Raw genomic sequence first — 13,980 nt, 5'->3', positions numbered from 1 at the left:
CCTTACCCAGATGTCTTTATCATAGTTCTACTGAAAGGTATATTGTATTTGATTATGAAATATAGTCATGAGGGATAAAAATCAAAATTATATAAAAAGGCATCCACTAAGAGGTGTCCTCCCACCACTTTCTCCATCAGTCCTATTTCACTTTTCATTTAGGGAACTAGTTTTGTTAGTGCCTGGGTTTTCTCAAGCAATTCTTTTCTTTTTTTTTTTGAGACAGGGTCTCACTGTCTCACCCAGGCTGGAGTGCAGTGGCACAATCTCACCTCACTGTAACCTCTGCCTCCCGGGTTCAAGCGATTCTTCTGCCTCAGCCTCCCGAGTAGCTGGGATTACAGGCATGTGCCACCACGGCCAGCTGATTTTTTTATATTTTTAGTAGAGATGCGATTTCGCCATGTTGGCCAGGGTGGTCTCAAACTCCTGACCTCAAATGATTCACCCGCCTCGGCCTCCCAAAGTGCTGGGATTACAGGCGTGAGCCACTGTGTCCAGGCTTCCAGCAAGTCTTCATGCAAAAATAAGTTAATACAAAGGTGATTTTTATTCTCCGCCTTTCATCCACAAAGTGTAGCATACTGTATGCACTCTTTGGCACCTTGCTTTTTTCACATGACGGTATGTGTTAGAGAGACGTTTTTATGTCAGTATTGATGGAGCATTCCTCATCCTGCCTTTGCAGCTGCTGATCATTCCATGGGGCGGTTGAGCCATACATCTCTTATGAATCGCTTCTGATCCTCTTGGTTTCACTTGTCTCTGGAGCCTTGGTCCACTTTTTCCAATCCTAGTCTCACTACTGTGACTGCTAACTGTCGTAACTGTCGTCCAGTGAAATTCATGAGGGCACAATCTAAAGGTGCCTTCCCTAACACCTCTCCTGACCCTTCCTGCACCAGGCTTCTGGCTTAGCTGAAGCCCAGAATGTTGCAGAAGAGTGTAGAGGTGTGGTTTTAATTCCAGGCACTTCCCTGGGCCTATACCTCTTCTGCAACGTTTTTGCCAAACTTTTGCCCAGTGAGAGACAGGAGCTTATGGATAGATTTCTCTCCGTTCCTCCTTTCCCTGGCCACTGGGAACTGACCTGACGTACATGATACTGGAAGATCCCCACAGGATTCAGTGTCCTGCAGACACCTTAACACCAAGTGGTGCTGACTTCATAAAGCTCCTTCCTTTTCCTCTTTCTTCTTTCTTGCCTAGCTTTACTTTTTTCTCACTGCTGCTTCCCTGGAATTACATTTCTGATGATAGTTGCACTTAAGTTTTTCCCACAGATTTCACGCTCTGGGAGACCCATCCTAAGATTCATCGTGTATTTATTAACTAGGCCTGGGCTGCCCCTGGTCATATGGAGTTATGAATCCTGGAAATGTGGCTAGTGCTAATAGAGATGTGCTATGAGTATAACACACTGGATTATATGAAAATGGAATGCAAAATATCTCATGCACAATTTTTATATTGATGACTAATTGAAATGAAAAGACTTTTGCTATATGGGCTAAATAAAATATATTATTAAAATAGATTATACCTGAGTCGTCTTACTTTTTTAAAATGGACACTAGAAAACTAAAAATCATAAAGTGACTCACACTAAATTTTGTTAGTGCTGAACAGAAACCTTATTTGATGAGACGTGGGTTCTTTCTAATTATTTGCTATGACAAAAATATGTATGGACTAAACTATGTGTGTATGGGTTTATCTGTAGGAAAAATCCTCAGAAGTGAAATTTCTGAGTCAAAGATGATATGCATTTGCTAATTGTGATTAACAATGAGAAACTTCTCCATGGGGTAATACTGCTCTGTGCTCCTTTCAGGAATATGTGGTAGACCCTGTTTTCCCACAGCCCGCCAACAGGGTGTGCTGTCAGATTTAATGGATTTTGGCATTCTGACAGGTGAATATTGGCAGGTTTTTTTAAAATTTACTTTTTTTTTTTTTTTAGATGGAGTCTCACTCTGTTGCCCAGGCTGGAGTGCAGTGGCACAATCTTGGCTCACTATAACTTCCATCTTCCACGTTCACGCAATTCTCCTGCCTCAGCCTCCTGAGTAGCAGGGATTACAGGCATGCACCACCACACCCAGCTAATTTTTGTACTTTTAGTAGAAAAGTACAAAAGTTTTGCCATGTTGACCAGGCTGGCCTCGAACTCCTGACCTCAGGTGATCCACCTGCCTCGGCCTTCCAAAGTGCTGGAATTACAGGCATGAGCCACTGTGCCCAAACTGCATTATTCTTACAATCAGTTGTCTTGAGCATCTTTTTATGTGTTTAGGAGCCATGTGCATCTCTTTCTCTGTGAATTATATATTCATATACTTTGCCCATTGTTCCTAATGGGCTGTAGGTCTTTTTCTCTCAATTTCTAGGAGGTTTATATGTATTACAAAGACCAACCTTTTGCCTTTGATGTAAATTGCAAGTACTTCTTCTATTGGCCATTTGTCTTTTGACTTTATGATGTCTTTAAATTCAAATAATTTATTCTGTGTAGTAGAATTTATCAGATGTTTTTAAAAAATGTCTTTTCGAATTTGTAAGAGTGAGACTCTATGTGGCAAAGACACTTCAGATTAGATCTTAACCAATGCTTTGGTTATTAGCAAAGAATATAAAAAGTTATTTCAGTTGTTTTTTTAAAAGAATATGCAAAGGGATTTGATTGCTAGGCAGGAGACTGGTGAGTGGTACCACATCTTGGGACAACATAGTTTTCTTAGACTTCCAGTGCCGTGGTGTTTGCTGCTCCCAGTAGATCCAAAGCCATGTGGAGTTGGGACACCTTCACAGTGTAGACAATACTCTTCACACATGAGCACTATCATTCAGACTCATAAATTTGCATTCATACATGTCATAAAAGCTGATCTTACCCAAATTTCTTCTTGAGATTTTCATCTTTTGGAGATGAGGCTTTTCTCATTTTCCTTGCATAGAGACTAGACGGCACTGCCCCAGAGCAGGAGTTCAAGAATCTATTAGCAATGACCCACTTGCTGACATTTGCCAATCACTTGGGTATTCTACAGAAATACAAGCCACCTGAAGACTAGTCTTGGAATATTTTGTGGCTTTATTTTCTTAAAATTTGGTAAAGCCTACTGCTATACAAGACAGGAAGGTCCAGTCTGTCTCACACATGTGCTTATAGAATAGAACATTAATGTTTGGAGCCTTGCAAATGACTCCATTTTTCATGATGGAAAATAAGTAGATACAACCTAAAATTAAAACTTCTTACTTTTAATTTTTTAAAATTTTCTTTATAGTATTACCACATATACTTGAATTTCTAAATCCCTTTTTTGTATGTTGGGTTTGCAAGTTTTTGAGCTTCCTATAATGTTATGCAGGTGATGACACTGTTGTTCTTCAGTGACTTGGCTTTTTCACGGAATCATGAAATTTTTCCTAAGTCCATTAAACTAAGCATGCTAATTATGTTGGTCAAAACCTAAATCATCACTGGATTTTGTTTCCTTGATCTATCAATTACCAAGAGGGTAGCCTGAAATGATGGCTTTGACGATTCTCTTTGTAGCTCCTTCAATATTTGTTTTTGTATATATTTTGAAGCTAAATTGTTAGGTTCATACAAATTTAACTTTTAAATATCTTCCCAGTGAATTAAGTAAGCCTTTGATATTTTGAAGCTGTCGGAGTTTTATTTCTATTAAAACTGTTTGCCTTAAAGTTTTGTTAGGCTGCTATTAATGTAGGTAAATTAGCTTGCTCTTTGTTTAATACTTACCTGCTCCATTATTGTTTACCCTTTACCTTCAACTCTTTTCAATTTTGATGTCTTAACTGTTTCTCTTTTAAATGGCATTTAAGAGATGTTTTTCACTCTGTTTCTCAATCATTGTTTTAAAGCTAAAGCTTTGGTGTAGTTATGTTCATTATAATTACTGATATATTTAGATTTATTTTTATGATTATTTGGGGCTTTTCATCTTTCCGAGCTCTTCTATGTTGCTCTTCTTTTTGTTTCTTGATGCCAGGAAGACTGATGGTAATTTTCTGTCATTCCACCTTTTCTCTCTACCAGTTGAAAGTTGCATATTTTTTCTATCCTTTTCATTGTTTTTCTAGAAACTTTACATTCATACTACGTTAAAGACTGTTTCTGTGTTTTAATATCCATTATATCTTTCTTCCCTTTATTAATTGATGCCTTTCACTATTCTGGTGGTCATGTGGTGATGCTACTACTATCATTTTTCAGCTTCTGTCCCTGATAATTATGACCATGTGACTAGGTCTCAGCCAATGCTTTGGAGCAGAAGGTACACGTACCAGTTTTGCCTCGGGTCCTTGAACACAAAGATGCATCTTCACGCCTGTTTTCCCTGTCCTCACTGACTGACACGCAGACATGGTGTCAGTGAATTCAACCCCTGGAATTAGGAAAGCTGGAGCAGCTGCTTAGACGCAGTGGTGAAAGATGCATGTTGAGTTTTCATCTTAGGTCACTAGATGACCAAATGAGTAAACCCTGCCCGACCCCAGACTCTCCTGCAAGAGAGAGAGGAAAATATTATCCCATTTAAATCACTATGTGTGAGTTTCATTGATGCCATATCTTAGCCTTTATACTCACTGATCAATATCAGAATTGAGGCACTGCCATGACACAAAATAAACTATCTGGTGTTGATTCAACAGTCAGGTAACAGGAAACGAGGAGACAGATACTGAAAGCCAGAAATGTTTACTATGAAAAAAATATTGAGTAAAACTCTTGCCAGCATTCACCTGGAAGGCAGAACATATGCCTAGGATGTGTACAGATCTAAGGAAGTAACTGGAAATAGCCAAAACGTTCATGTGTATTCATTGTTCCTTGTTGCTTTTAGCAAGTTACAAAGACAAATGATGGGATAGTATCTCCTTGCATAATTTTCTTTCTTTCTTTATGCAATACCACAGAACAATACTTTGGCAATATATTTTGGTTGTATTTGTAACTATTCTGCTAGGAACTGCATCTCCCAACTTCTCTTGAACTTAGATGTAGTTATATCTCAACGTTTTAGCCAATGATATAGCAACATAAGTGATGTTTGCCAATTCTGCTTCATGTCCCTAAAAATGATATTGTTTATCCTCCATATTCATTTCCTTTTTTTTTTTTTCTTTTTTTCCAGAGTCTTGCTCTGTCGCTAGGTGGAGTGCAGTGGCGTGATCTCAGCTCACTGCAACCTCCACCCTCCAGGTTCAAACAATTCTCCTGCCTCAGCCTCCTGAGTAGCTGGGACAACCAGAGCATGCCACCACACCCAGCTAATTTTTGAATTTTTAGTACAGACGGGATTTCACCATGTTGGCCAGGATGGTCTCGATCTCTTGACCTCGTGATCCACCCGCCTCGGCCTCCCAAAGTGCTGGGACTGCAGGCATGAGCCACTGTGCCCAGCCCCATATTCATTTCTTTTGTCTTCTTTTATTTTCATTGAGGTGAAATTTACGTAACCTGTAATTAGCCATCTTAATGTATACAATTCAGTGGTATATAGTGTATTCATAATATTATGCAACTACCAGATCTTTCTAGTTTCAAAATATTTACCATCCCTTAAAATGCCCTATACCCATTAATCACACTCCATTTCCCCTTTCTCCCACTCCCTGGTAATCTCTAATCTGCTTACCATCTCTATGGATTTGCCTATCCTGGATATATCATACTGAAGGAGTCATATAAAATGTGACTTTCTGTGTCTGACTTTTCTCACTTAGCATAATGTTTTTGAGGTTCATTGAAATTGTAGCATGTATTAATATTTCACTCTTTTCTTCCATGGCTGAATAATATTCTGTTGTATGGATATGCCACATTTTGTTCGTCTTTTCACCTGTTGACGGACAATTGAGTTGTTTTCAGCTTTTGGCTATTATGAATAATGCTATCAATATTCAGGGACAAGTTTCTGTGTAGCAAGTATCCTCTTTTCTTTTTTCATGCATTTTCTTGTTCATTCTTATACTTTCTTTCTAACAGGTAGGCTTTAAATCACTTTGTTGAGTTTCAAAGAATTATGGTAGAATGTGAGGGCTGGAATTTGAATTGTATTAAACCTATACTTGGGAGAAATTGGCATTTATAAATTTCAGTTTTCCCTTTCAGGGACTTCTTTTTATTCTATTTACTTAAATCTTTTATATTTCATGATAAAGCTCAGTAGATAGTTTTCACTTAGATGCATTATAAACATTTGTAGTTGTATTGGTATGGTGAAGGCAGCCGTGCTGTGAGCAGTAAGAATCCACCTGCTAACATTTGGAAAGCCATTGACCCTTGTAATGCAGTGGCAAACTTATGATCAAACTTTCACTTGTTGTACTTTGGAAGGCAGACTGTGTAAAGCTGTTGTACAATGGAAAATGTAGAAAAATTGTAGCTGCTGGTCTGTGTTGGCTGCTGACTTTTAATTGCATCCTATAAAAGACAGAACTCAGTAGAAAGCTAGTAAGACAGAAACCTCCTGGAGCATAGAGCTTCCAGATGAGCTAATTGCTCTGCCAGGCCAGGGGGTCTTGATAATCCTGCCCAGCAGGATTTCATAATTGCTATGGAACAGTGACTGAAGAATGCTCCCATTACCACTTTCTGAAAAGAAGAGCTCAATCATTCCTATCCTACTGTTTCTCCATTATGATGTTCTGGCAGCAAATATTTTTTTCTATTTTTATACATTACTGGATCACAAGAAACCACATTTTCTTGTGGAATAGAGAGGGGTACATTTTACCCAGTAATCCTGGATATTGAGTTAGGTGCATTGCTTGGATGAGACCTTGGGGTATGTTCATAGGAAAGGAGCGAGGTTTTCTATGTAAGAAAAGAAAGATGAGTACAGACATCGAGAAAAGAAGAGCAGGCTTCAGCTGAAACTATAGTTGACTCTTGAGCAACATAGGAATTAAGGCACCAACCTAATTCCCATGTTGTTCTCTCCATACATTCAGAAATTCATATAAAACTTTTGATTCCCCAAAAACTTAACTACTAATAGCCAAATGTTGACCAAAAGCCTTACTGATAATATAAATAGTTGATTAGCATAGATTTTTGTGTTACATGTATTATCTTGTCTACTATATTTCTACAATAGAGCAAACTTGAGAAACTTGAGAAAAGAAAACATCATTGTGAAAATAATAAGGAAAAGAAAATATATTTACCATTCATAAGTGGAAGTGAATCATCTTCAAGGTCTTCATACTTACCAGCTTCACGCTGAGGAGGAGAAGGAAGAGGAGGGATTGGTCTTGCTATCTCAGAGTGGCAGAGGTGAAAGAAAATCCACTTATAAGTGGACCAAGCAGTTCAAACCTGTGCTGTTCCAGGGTCAGCTGTATTAATTACTCACCAAATATTCATTATCTTGTTTATTTACTTCTTTCTAACAAAACCTTATTTTATTCTGGGAGGCAACACATATAGCTAAAGTTCTGCATTTCCCAGTCTCCCCTGCAGTTAAGAGTAGGTAATGAGAGGCAAATGAAAATCATCTAGTGGGGCTTCATGGAAAGTTTCTTAAAGATCACTGAGCTAGTGAAAAAGGATGTCCTTTTATCCTTCCCCTTTCTTTCTCCTTCCCTCTTCCTGGAATATTTTGGCGGAATTGTGAATTAACACTTACTGTCTATTGCAACTCCCTTCTAGAGTGTCTTCTTATGTTTCAAAGACTGAAAAGCTAAAAATGACTTTCCCCAGATTTCATTGCAGCTATGCTTTTATATGTGGTGAATGCTCGACCCCACAGGTACACAAGTGATGATTTGGAAGGTAGATGTAAAGTAAAATGGAGAGGTATTGCTTCTGTTGTTCCTTCTGGCAAGCCCCACTGGGCAGGCATTCAGTTATGCTGGGAAGAAGAATTTGCTGAGGTCTTCATTTCTGGTCACTGAAGTCATGGGTGCAGACCGAAGCAGAAACAGCTTGGTTCTGAAGACAGCATCTGTGGTATGAGATTCCCAATCATTACAGTTTTGGGATTGTGTGGCTTCCTGGGATTGCAGCTCCCTCACTGTGCAGGAGCTCTAAGGTTCTGGACCCAGCAAGTGGAATGACAGCATTCCAATCAGAAAAGGAGCTTCTTGGTCATAAGAAGGGACAAGAAGGGACAGTAGCTACCTTGGTGGCCCCGCTCTTTCAGGTGACTTTGGGTATTAGTCCCAAAATATTAACACAGAGTTTGTGTTTCTGCCTTGTCTAGGATTCTAGAAGCTCTTTAGTATAGGAATAGAGCCATTTGTGTGTCAAGTAGCTGGAGCAGATTCAGTTCTCTGCAGTTGAAAACTGATGGAGGACATGTGATGTGATAGGGAGAACTTGAACAGCTATCCCTGATCACGAGGCATCTGCAGAAATGAAGCCTACATCTAAGACAGTGGAAAAGAAAGGGAAAATTATTCTCAGTGTTGTCACAACCACGTTAGTCCTTCACTGCCTGTCTCTTTTTTATGTCACAACATTTCCTTAATTTAAGTTACTGTTACTACAGGTGTCTGCTTCTTGCAATCAAATGAAATTCCTATTTGTATAACATTCATTCTAGTTATTTTTCTGTTGGTATTATTAATCAGGCCTTTTCCTGCCATTTTCCTATTGCTTATTACCAAGAAAGAAAACACTCATTAGTCTTTATTTATTGTTATATCCTTCAACATAACAGAGTTCTTCTATTCATACTAATAATTTTACAGTGAATTCTTTTAGACCATGTTTATTTAATATCTGTCAGGAAAGTGAAGGGGAAAGCTAAAATTCAGGATAATTAGATGACCCAATATTTTAATTTCATGTGTAAATCTGGCAGAAATAGCCTTTGATTTTATGTAATGTTACATTTATTTCATTATGTAAAATATACCCAAAAGGTTATGTGTTATTTTTAATAAAAACAATTCAACATTGTTTATAAGACATACTCAATATGTGTAAACTATTGCTTTTGGTTACAGCTATTCTACTAAATTAGTAAAACAAAAATATTTCCCAACTACTCTTGTCAAACTGTAGATGGTTCAACTTCCAAAGGATTAATAAGTGTATGTTTCACTTCTCTCAGTAAACAGAATGACTGTAAAACTGATTATTAAAAAATTTCATAATAAGATAAACATGTTATTTATTTATTTTTAGAGATGGGCTCTAGCTCTGTCACCCAGGCTGGAGTGCAATGGTGTGATCATAGCTCACTTCCCACCTCAGCCTCCCAACAAAACTGGGACTACGAGTGTGCACCACTACACCTAGATAATATTTTTAATTTTGTGTAGAAATGGGGATCTCGCTATGTTGTCCACACTGGCCTCAAGGTGAACACTTTAAATGCATATTTTCCCTCTTTGGACAAAATGGTATGGATGGAGAGGCAGGAAAACTGATCACCACCTATTCAATCATACTAGGTTCTGTTCCTTCAAGATATCATCAGCTTCTCTCAGTCCAAACTTTTTAATAAGGAGATTTACATTAGCTCTAAAATTCTATGATTCCTGTATACACATTGAATGTATAAGTTTATGGAAAAACATACGACGTTTTTTGAATAAAAGATTCACAAATTCAAAAGGAAAATACTAAAATAATTTGTTTTTAAATTCCACTAAATTATACTTCTTCCTTCAATTTTAAGGTCAATTTTTTTTAACTTGGAAGTTTCTGAAATGAAAGTACATCTTACAATAAAAATATGAGCTTAATGTGGTGTTTTTTATCTCTCTACCCTCCCCTCCTGCTTCACCAGTAGTAAATCTTACATTTGATGGCATCTGAAACTCTAGAAAAAAAATAAAAAAGCAAACTATGCACGGGGTCTCGTTTCCATATGAACCTAAATTGAGATTTTGTACCTATCTGTGCATGGGGTCGGGGGCTCACATGTGTCTATAGCAACTGATCTACATAGAAGTGGGGGTGTTGAGAGAAGCTGTCTAGAGGAATTTGTTAGCCAGATGCCTATAAACAGGGTCATAAAATCAGTGAGCCATGAGATACGCAGCTTAGATGTCCAGGTGAGGAGCTGAAACACAGGGTTTGGGAGAACAGCTTTTGCCCTACCTCTAAGTTAGACACATCACTGTGCTGGGCCCATCTCCACTATTTAGTGATCTCAGGAACTGACAAAGCACCAGAAGGAACTAGATGCCCAGAAAACATGGTCATCAGTGGATGCTCACAGGGGATGACGGTCCCTGGCAGAATCAGAGCAGCACCCTAAAAAGGGCAGATTTTTCTGTGTGATGAAATCTCAGGGAACCCAGATAAAATTAGAGTAACTTTGAGGCTGAGGTCCTGCAAAGAGGTATTATGAGCCCATGAAATGTAAGTGTTAATATTAACGTGACTTCATCTAAACCTACAGGCTAGGGAAATGTTTTGGAAGAGTAATATAAATACATACATACATATATATATACACACACACACGTATATAGTTCTACACATTTATAAACTTGCATCTTTATTTCTCTTTTGCTCACTCTCTACACACACACACACACACACACACACACACACACACACACACAAATCCCTACTTACCTTGCAGAAATTAGGAAATAAATCAGTCAACAGCCTTTGTCTAGTTTTTCATTTGAAACACCCCTGTCAGTGTTAATTTCAAGGCATTTCTCAACTCAAAGGGAGGCCTGGGGCTGAGTTTTGAGTACAAGCCTAGAGAGTGATAAATCACTCTACAGAAGAAAATGGGATGAATGGGGTGGGAGCTCCGAAGGAGGAGGCAGAAGGGAAAGAATGAGCAAGCAGCATGAAAGGGGCTCAGGGAATGTGGGAAACAAGGATATAAATATTCAGTTAGTTGCCTTTGGAACACAAAGTTGATTTTCCCTTTTCTTTTTTTTTTTTTTTTTTTTTTTTTTTTTTTGAGAGGAGTCTCGCTCTGTCGGCGGGCTGGGAGGCCAGTGGCCGGATTCAGTCACTGCAAGGTCCGCCTCCCCGGGTTTACGCCTTCTCCTTGCTTCAGCCTCCCGGTGGCTGGGACTACAGGCCAACCGGCCACCTTCCCGGCTAGTTTCTTTGATTTTTAGGTAGAGCGGGTTCCATGTTAGGCCAGGATGGTCTCGATCTTCTGACTCGTGATCCGCCGTCTCGGGCCTCCAAAGCGCTTGGGTTACAGGCTTGAGCCCACGGGCCCGGCCTCTTCCCTTTCAATTACCATTTGTCACTCATCGCTACAACAAGTTGTTTGTTGTTTAGAAAATTTAGGAAGAGTGGAATTCACTTGATACTAAAGTATAAATTTTTTTAAAGTGTGAAAACATTCCAGAAGAATCAGAAATTTAGGGCTAGAGGTGACCCATGGAATGGGGCTAAAGGGCCGTGGTTCACAAACCAGTTTTGGAAAAAGGGCATTGGGCTTTTTATAAGGGGGCGAGAGGATTGGCCATTTCTTATTCAGATCTGGTAGGAAAGGGAGCCTTTTTGGAGGGAGGATGTAGGTGGAGTGGATGTAGGGACCATAATTTTTTGTCTCTGTATTCCTCAGGTCTTGTCTATTTTTGTGTTTTGCCTGCCTAGACTTTGTTTTCTGGGTAAACATTACAGGGGTTTAATGATTAAACAGTACGCAACACATGGCGGGTGGACCTTAATAGTTTTTCCACTTTTGTATCTTCACCTTACTTCCATGGTTCTAGTATGTGGGACACACCTGCAAGTAATTAAATCTACATATTTTCAGATGCAACAAACTTGAACCTTAGGATCAATTGAAGATTCTATTTTAAGGAAGACTTGTACCTGGAAGAAAGTTATTACATTACCATGTGCCACTCTGCACACAGTGTATTTACATATCACTCTGAAGCATGATTTGTCATTCAGATCAAACAAAATCATCACATTTAGATTATTTAGACACTTCTGAAATAATTTTTCTTACTTTTATTCCAACTTTTCTTGGGCCTATAAAAAAGTAAAGCAAAACCTGTTAATGTGTTAATACCATTAATAGAAGAAGACCTTTGCAAGCATGAGATGCTTCAAATAGAAAATGAGTTGGGATGAGTCCTTAAGTGGTTCAATTTTCCACCTAACTTATGAAATTGTAACAAAGCTTTTTGAAATGCATCCTATCAAAAGTGAATCCTTTTAAATTGTTGTAAATGCATTGTAAAGTCAATTTTAAAGTTAAACATTGATGGAAAAGTTGTTTGTTTTTGAGATAATACTACAAGTACAAATTTTGGTGATGAAAAGCATTATTAAAAATATTGTTCTAAATTAAGGCACCAATGGACAGAAATATTCTTGAATTGGTTGTGATTAAAGTAATGCATAATCATTTCAAAATAAGTGGTGATATTCTATCCATCAAAAATAAGATGGAGTTGACAAAGTTTATATATACAGTTGTCTCTTAGTATCCACAGATGATTGGTTCCAGGATCCCCTGCAGATACCAAAATCTACAGACGCTTAAGTCATTTATATAAAATGCCCTAACATTTGAGTATAATCTATGTGTATCCTCCCATATATACTTAAATCATCTGCAGATTACTCTCATATGCGATACAATGCAAATAGTTATTGCACTGTATTGTTTTAAATTTATGTTTTTATTGTTGCATTGTTATTTATTATTATTATTTCTGAATATTTCTGATCTGCTGCTGGTTGAGTGCATGGATGTGGAGCCTGCTGCTAGGAAGGGTCAACTGTATCATACATATGCTCAGGGTAAATAAACTACATAATTTAGAGGATGAGATGATGATGAATTGAAAAATATTTCATCATCGTAGTTGTGCTTTTGCTCTTTGATTCTCATCATAAGTCAGATTTTAGAAATGTTTGAACCATTAGAGATCTATTTTTTAAACCAAACTAGGTAATCTAAAATATTAGGAAGCATATTGTAAATGAGTTCCTTAAATTTTTTTTTTATTTATTTATTTATTTATTTATTTATTGAGACAGAGTCTCCTTCTGACATCCAGGCTGGAGTGCAGTGGTGCAATTATGACTTACTGCAATCTTGACCTCCTGGGCTCAAGCGATCCTCCTACCTCAGCCCCAGAGTAACTGGGAATTCAGGCATGTACCACCATGTCTGGGTAATTTTTGTATTTTTTGTAGAAATGGGGTTTTGCCATGTTATTCAGGCTGGTCTGGAACTCCTGAGCTCAAGCAATCCACCCGCCTCAGCCTACCAAAGTGCTGGGGTTACAGGCATGAGCCACCACACCCGTCTGAGTTCCTTAATTTTGTTTGCATTTTGATTGAGGCTTAAAACTTGCTCATTAGGTTCACTTCAGGTGACCATGCTATGCCTACCAGTCCAATAAGCTGTTAAGCCCTAAGCTATGTCCAGTCCCAACCAGTTCCTCATCTTGCAGACCTTCTTTAAAACTGTCCAGCCCAGGTTCTAAACTTCTATGAGTATTCTCCCATAATTTCTCCTGTTTGAGATACCACTAGGACTATTGTGGTGACAGTCATTCGCTGTCACTGCACGAGGTCTAATATCCTCAACTTTACCTGATCAGCAGGTTTCATTCATCACCGTAGGTCAAACCTGCCTTTCTTTTATTGTACTGACTTTATCTCCCTCCACCTGGTCTAGTGTCATCAGTTTGGCTTGCATGTTTTTACTTCTTTTATGAAAAGCATTTTTCCTCAAAATTAGCTTCACTGCTTTTCCCACTGCTCTGCAATATCGATCATACTGCCAACAGAGTTTTCTTTCATCTTTATCATTTCTAGGGCAGATGAAGGGCTTTATTTAAAGAAACGGGCTTAGGATCTACTAGAGAATGAAGTCAGGGAAGCGCAGAACTCTTTGACCTTACTTCCTTCCTTCCTCCTTCCCTCCGTCCCTCCCTCCCTCCCTTCCTTCCTTCCTTCTTTTCTTTCTTTCTCTCTCTTTCTTCTTTCTTCTCCTTTCTTCCTCTCTCTCTTTCTTCTTCCTTCCTTCCTCCCTC

This window comes from Rhinopithecus bieti, unplaced genomic scaffold (genome assembly GCF_001698545.2).
Source record: "Rhinopithecus bieti isolate Rb0 unplaced genomic scaffold, ASM169854v2 scaffold_20798, whole genome shotgun sequence".
NCBI classification, from domain to species: domain Eukaryota; kingdom Metazoa; phylum Chordata; class Mammalia; order Primates; family Cercopithecidae; genus Rhinopithecus; species Rhinopithecus bieti.
The sequence above is the reverse complement of the archived record's forward strand: the minus strand, read 5'-3'. Positions refer to the sequence as shown.